This window comes from Dendrobates tinctorius, unplaced genomic scaffold, assembly GCF_039654945.1.
Source record: "Dendrobates tinctorius isolate UK_male_01 unplaced genomic scaffold, ASM3965494v1 ptg000151l, whole genome shotgun sequence".
In the NCBI taxonomy this organism is placed as follows: Eukaryota; Metazoa; Chordata; class Amphibia; order Anura; family Dendrobatidae; genus Dendrobates; species Dendrobates tinctorius.
The window spans coordinates 1,668,888-1,674,887 of NW_027361818.1; the positions used below are offsets into that span (position 1 = coordinate 1,668,888).

The 6,000-nt window shown below is 34.5% G+C and overlaps 3 non-coding genes across 3 annotated transcripts; all 3 read right to left on the bottom strand.

Moving 5' to 3' along the window:
• Positions 1 to 1,933: 1,933 nt before the first annotated feature.
• TRNAS-CGA (transfer RNA serine (anticodon CGA)) lies at positions 1,934 to 2,015 on the bottom strand. The gene has a single exon. It is a non-coding gene; the product is annotated as a tRNA-Ser (tRNA).
• A 1,595-nt stretch (positions 2,016 to 3,610) lies between these two features.
• On the bottom strand, positions 3,611 to 3,692 carry TRNAS-UGA (transfer RNA serine (anticodon UGA)). The gene has a single exon. It is a non-coding gene; the product is annotated as a tRNA-Ser (tRNA).
• Positions 3,693 to 5,281: 1,589 nt separating this feature from the next.
• Positions 5,282 to 5,363, bottom strand: TRNAS-UGA (transfer RNA serine (anticodon UGA)). Its single transcript has one exon. It is a non-coding gene; the product is annotated as a tRNA-Ser (tRNA).
• Between the last annotated feature and the right edge of the window lie 637 nt (positions 5,364 to 6,000).

Consider the following 6,000-nt stretch of genomic DNA (forward strand, 5'->3'; position numbering starts at 1 on the left):
AAATACTTTAATTGACATTTTATTGCTGAAAGAAATTTGGTGTAGAGGATTTCCAGCTATCAATACATAGATTTCTATTATCTGCAAATGATGTCATCAATATCATGGGAAACATCTAGTAATATTTCTTTAAGTTTTCATACTTGTTAATTTCATTCTTGAGACAGATTGCGACTCAAATATATTTAATTGTCCCATTTTCATATGTCTTGGCCCATTTTAATAATATACTGTATATATTATTTTACTCTTTTCGAGAAGGTCCAAAGTTTTGAACAAGTAAAACACTGCACTGTGAACAGGATTTGAACCTGTGTGGGGATTTGCGGCCATCACAGCCAATTATAGGCTCACCATATCAGATGTGTTTGCCATGTGAACACAGAGAACAGCCTGTGAAAAGATTTTGGCCTAAATTCGCATGAATATCTATTGTAGGATACAGCCATGAGCAAGAGAACTTGACTGACTTACTGAATAGAAAGGAGTGGTCTGAGATTAAAGAGTAGAAGGAGATGAGTGGATTGTATATTGAGAAACGCAGAGATTTTGTTGACCACGTGTTTCTCATGGTTAAAATTGTCTTTGGTTTCCGCACACTGTCAGGGAATTAATCTGTATTGTTTTATTATTCCCAGCTTTTACTATATTTTCTTTTCACTAATCTTTCATGTGCAAAATCCAATCTTTTCAAAGGTAAAACAATAAAGTGAACATGATTTCATCCAACATGAAGATTTCAAGTCCATCGTCTTAAAAATGCAGCCATCAAAATATATGGCATTGCTGATGGTTCTCAGTTGTCTTTTTGGAACCAGTTTAAATACTTTAATTGACATTTTATTGCTGAAAGATATTTGGTGTAGAGGATTTCCAGCTATCAATACATAGATTTCTATTATCTGCAAATGATGTCATCAATATCATGGGAAACATCTAGTAATATTTCTTTAAGTTTTCATACTTGTTAATTTCATTCTTGAGACAGATTTCGACTCAAACATATTTAGTTGTCCCATTTTCATATGTCTTGGCCCATTTTAATAATATACTGTATATATTATTTTACTCTTTTCGACAAGGTCCAAAGTTTTGACCAAGTAAAACATTGCACTGTGATGAGGATTTGAACCTGTGTGTGGATTTGCAGCCATGACAGCCTATTATAGGCTCACTTTATCAGATGTGTTTGCCATGTGAACACAGAGAAGAGCCTGTGAGAAGATTTTGGCCTAAGTTCGCATGAATATCTATTTAGGATACAGCCATGAGCAAGAGAACTTGACTGACTTACTGAAGAGAAAGGAGTGGTCTGAGATCAAAGAGTAGAAGGAGATGAATGGATTATATATTGAGAAACGCAGAGATTTTGTTGACCACATGTTTCTCATGGTTAAAATTGTCTTTGGTTTCCACACACTGTCAGGGAATTAATCTGCATTGTTTTATTATTCCCAGCGTCTACTATATTTTCTTTTCACTAATCTTTCATGTGCAAAATCCAATCTTTGCAAAGGTAAAACAATAAACTGTGAACACGATTTCATCCAACACGAAGATTTCAAGTCCATCGTCTTAAAAATGCAGCCATCAAAATATATGGCATTGCTGATGGTTCTCAGTTGTCTTTTTGGAACCAGTTTAAATACTTTCATTGACTTTTTATTGCTGAAAGAAATTTGGTGTAGAGGATTTCCAGCAACCAATACATGGATTTCTATTATCTGCAAATGATGTCATCAATATCATGGGAAACATCGAGTAATATTTCTTGGAGTTTTCATACTGCTAAATCTCATTCTTGAGGCAGATTTCGAGTCAAACATGTTAAGTTGTCCCATTTTCATATCACTTGGCCCGTTTTAATAATATACTGTATATATTATTTTACTCTTTTCGAGAAGGTCCAAAGTTTTGACCAAGTAAAACACTACGCTGTGAACAGGATTTGAACCTGTGCAGTGATACCCCATTGGATTTCGAGTCGAACGCCTTAACCACTCGACCATCACAGCCAACTGTTGAATAACTCATTAGATGTTTTTGCCATGTGAGGACAGAGGGAGAGCCTGTGAGAAGATTTTGGTCTAAGTTCACCTGAATCTCTACTGAACTACAAAGCCATGAGCATGAAAACTAGACTGACTTACTGAAGAGAAAGAAGTGGTCTGAGATCAAAGAGTAGAAGGAGATAAATGGATTGTATATTAAGAAACGCAGTGATTTTGTTGACCACATGTTTCTCATGCTTAAAATTGTGGTTGGACACCGCGCACTGCCAGGGAATTAATCTGCATTTTTTTATTATTCCCAACTTTTACTATATTTTCTTTTCACTAATCTTTCATAAGCAAAATCCAATCTTTTCAAAACTAATACAATAAACTGAACATGATTTCATCCAACATGAAGATTTCAAGTCCATCGTATTAAAAATGCAGCCATCAAAATATATGGCATTGCTGATGGTTCTCAGTTGTCTTTTTGGAACCAGTTTAAATACTTTAATTTACATTTTATTGCTGAAAGAAATTTGGTGTAGAGGATTTCCAGCTATCAATACATAGATTTCTATTATCTGCAAATGATGTCATCAATATCATGGGAAACATCTAGTAATATTTCTTTAAGTTTTCATACTTGTTAATTTCATTCTTGAGACAGATTTCGACTCAAATATATTTAATTGTCCCATTTTCATATGTCTTGGCCCATTTTAATAATATACTGTATATATTATTTTACTCTTTTCGATAAGGTCCAAAGTTTTGACCAAGTAAAACACTGCACTGTGAACAGGATTTGAACCTGTGTGGGGATTTGCGGCCATCACAGCCAATTATAGGCTCACCTTATCAGATGTGTTTGCCATGTGAACACAGAGAACAGCCTGTGAAAAGATTTTGGCCTAAATTCGCATGAATATCTATTGTAGGATACAGCCATGAGCAAGAGAACTTGACTGACTTACTGAATAGAAAGGAGTGGTCTGAGATTAAAGAGTAGAAGGAGATGAGTGGATTGTATATTGAGAAATGCAGAGATTTTGTTGACCACGTGTTTCTCATGGTTAAAATTGTCTTTGGTTTCCGCACACTGTCAGGGAATTAATCTGTATTGTTTTATTATTCCCAGCTTTTACTATATTTTCTTTTCACTAATCTTTCATGTGCAAAATCCAATCTTTTCAAAGGTAAAACAATAAACTGTGAACACGATTTCATCCAACATGAAGATTTCAAGTCCATTGTCTTAAAAATGCAGCCATCAAAATAAATGGCATTGCTGATGGTTATCAGTTGTCTTTTTGGAACCAGTTTAAATACTTTCATTGACTTTTTATTGCTGAAAGAAATTTGGTGTAGAGGATTTCCAGCAACCAATACATAGATTTCTATTATCTGCAAATGATGTCATCAATATCATGGGAAACATCGAGTAATATTTCTTGGAGTTTTCATACTGCTAAATCTCATTCTTGAGGCAGATTTCGAGTCAAACATGTTAAGTTGTCCCATTTTCATATCACTTGGCCCGTTTTAATAATATACTGTATATATTATTTTACTCTTTTCCAGAAGGTCCAAAGTTTTGACCAAGTAAAACACTGCGCTGTGAACAGGATTTGAACCTGTGCAGGGATACCCCATTGGTTTTCAAGTCCAACGCCTTAACCAGTCGGCCATCACAGCCAACTGTTGAATAATCTATCAGATGTTTTTGCCATGTGAGCACAGAGGGAAAGCCTGTGAGAAGATTTTGGTCTAAGTTCACCTGAATCTCTACTGAACTACACAGCCATGAGCATGAAAACTAGACTGACTTACTGAAGAGAAAGAAGTGGTCTGAGATCAAAGAGTAGAAGGAGATAAATGGATTGTATATTAAGAAACGCAGTGATTTTGTTGACCACATGTTTCTCATGCTTAAAATTGTGGTTGGACACCGCTCACTGCCAGGGAATTAATCTGCATTTTTTTATTATTCCCAACTTTTACTATATTTTCTTTTCACTAATCTTTCATAAGCAAAATCCAATCTTTTCAAAACTAATACAATAAACTGAACATGATTTCATCCAACATGAAGATTTCAAGTCCATCGTCTTAAAAATGCAGCCATCAAAATATATGGCATTGCTAATGGTTCTCAGTTGTCTTTTTGGAACCAGTTTAAATACTTTAATTGACATTTTATTGCTGAAAGAAATTTGGTGTTTCCAGCTATCAATACATAGATTTCTATTATCTGCAAATGATGTCATCAATATCATGGGAAACATCTAGTAATATTTTTTTAAGTTTTCATACTTGTTAATTTTAATCTTGAGACAGATTTCGACTCAAACATATTTAGTTGTCCCATTTTCATATGTCTTGGCCCATTTTAATAATATACTATATATATTATTTTACTCTTTTCGAGAAGGTCCAAAGTTTTGACCAAGTAAAACACTGCACTGTGAACAGGATTTGAATCTGTGTCAGGATTTGCGGCCATCACAGCCAATTATAGGCTCACTTTATCAGATGTGTTTGCCATGTGAACACAGAGAACATCCTGTGAAAAGATTTTGTCCTAAATTCGCAAGAATATCTATTGTAGGACACAGCCATGAGCAAGAGCACTTGACTGACTTACTGAAGAGAAAGGAGTGGTCTGAGATTAAAGAGTAGAAGGAGATGAATGGATTGTATATTGAGAAACGCAGAGATTTTGTTGACCACGTGTTTCTCATGGTTAAAATTGTCTTTGGTTTCCGCACACTGTCAGAGAATTAATCTGCATTGTTTTATTATTCCCAGCTTTTACTATATTTTCTTTTCACTAATCTTTCATGTGCAAAATCCAATCTTTTCAAAGGTAAAACAATAAACTGTAAACACGATTTCATACAACATGAAGATTTCAAGTCCATCGTCTTAAAAATGCAGCCATCAAAATATATGGCATTGCTGATGGTTCTCAGTTGTCTTTTTGGAACCAGTTTAAAAACTTTCATTGACTTTTTATTGCTGAAAGAAATTTGGTGTAGAGGATGTCCAGCAACCAATACATAGATTTCTATTATCTGCAAATGATGTCATCAATATCATGGGAAACATCGAGTAATATTTCTTGAAGTTTTCATACTGCTTAATTTCATTCTTGAGGCAGATTTTGAGTCAAACATGTTGGAGTTGTCTCATTTTCATATCACTTGGCCCGTTTTAATAATATACTGTATATATTATTTTACTCTTTTCGAGAAGGTCCAAAGTTTTGACCAAGTAAAACACTGCGCTGTGAACAGGATTTGAACCTGTGCGGTGAAAACCCATTTGATTTCAAGTCCAACACCTTAACCACTCGTCCATCACAGCCAACTGTTGCATAATCTATCAGATGTTTTTGCCATGTGAGCACAGAGGGAGAGCCTGTGAGAAGATTTTGGTCTAAGTTCACCTGAATCTCTACTGAACTACAAAGCCATGAGCATGAAAACTAGACTGACTTACTGAAGAGAAAGAAGTGGTCTGAGATCAAAGAGTAGAAGGAGATAAATGGATTGTATATTAAGAAACGCAGTGATTTTGTTGACCACATATTTCTCATGCTTAAAATTGTGGTTGGACACCGCGCACTGCCAGGGAATTAATCTGTATTATTTTATTATTCCCAACTTTTACTATATTTTCTTTTCACTAATCTTTCATAAGCAAAATCCAATCTTTTCAAAACTAATACAATAAACTGAACATGATTTCATCCAACATGAAGATTTCAAGTCCATCGTCTTAAAAATGCAGCCATCAACATATATGGCATTGCTGATGGTTCTCAGTTGTCTTTTTGGAACCAGTTTAAATACTTTAATTGACATTTTATTGCTGAAAGAAATTTGGTGTAGAGGATTTCCAGCTATCAATACATAGATTTCTATTATCTGCAAATGATGTCATCAATATCATGGGAAACATCTAGTAATATTTCTTTAAGTTTTCATACTTGTTAATTTCA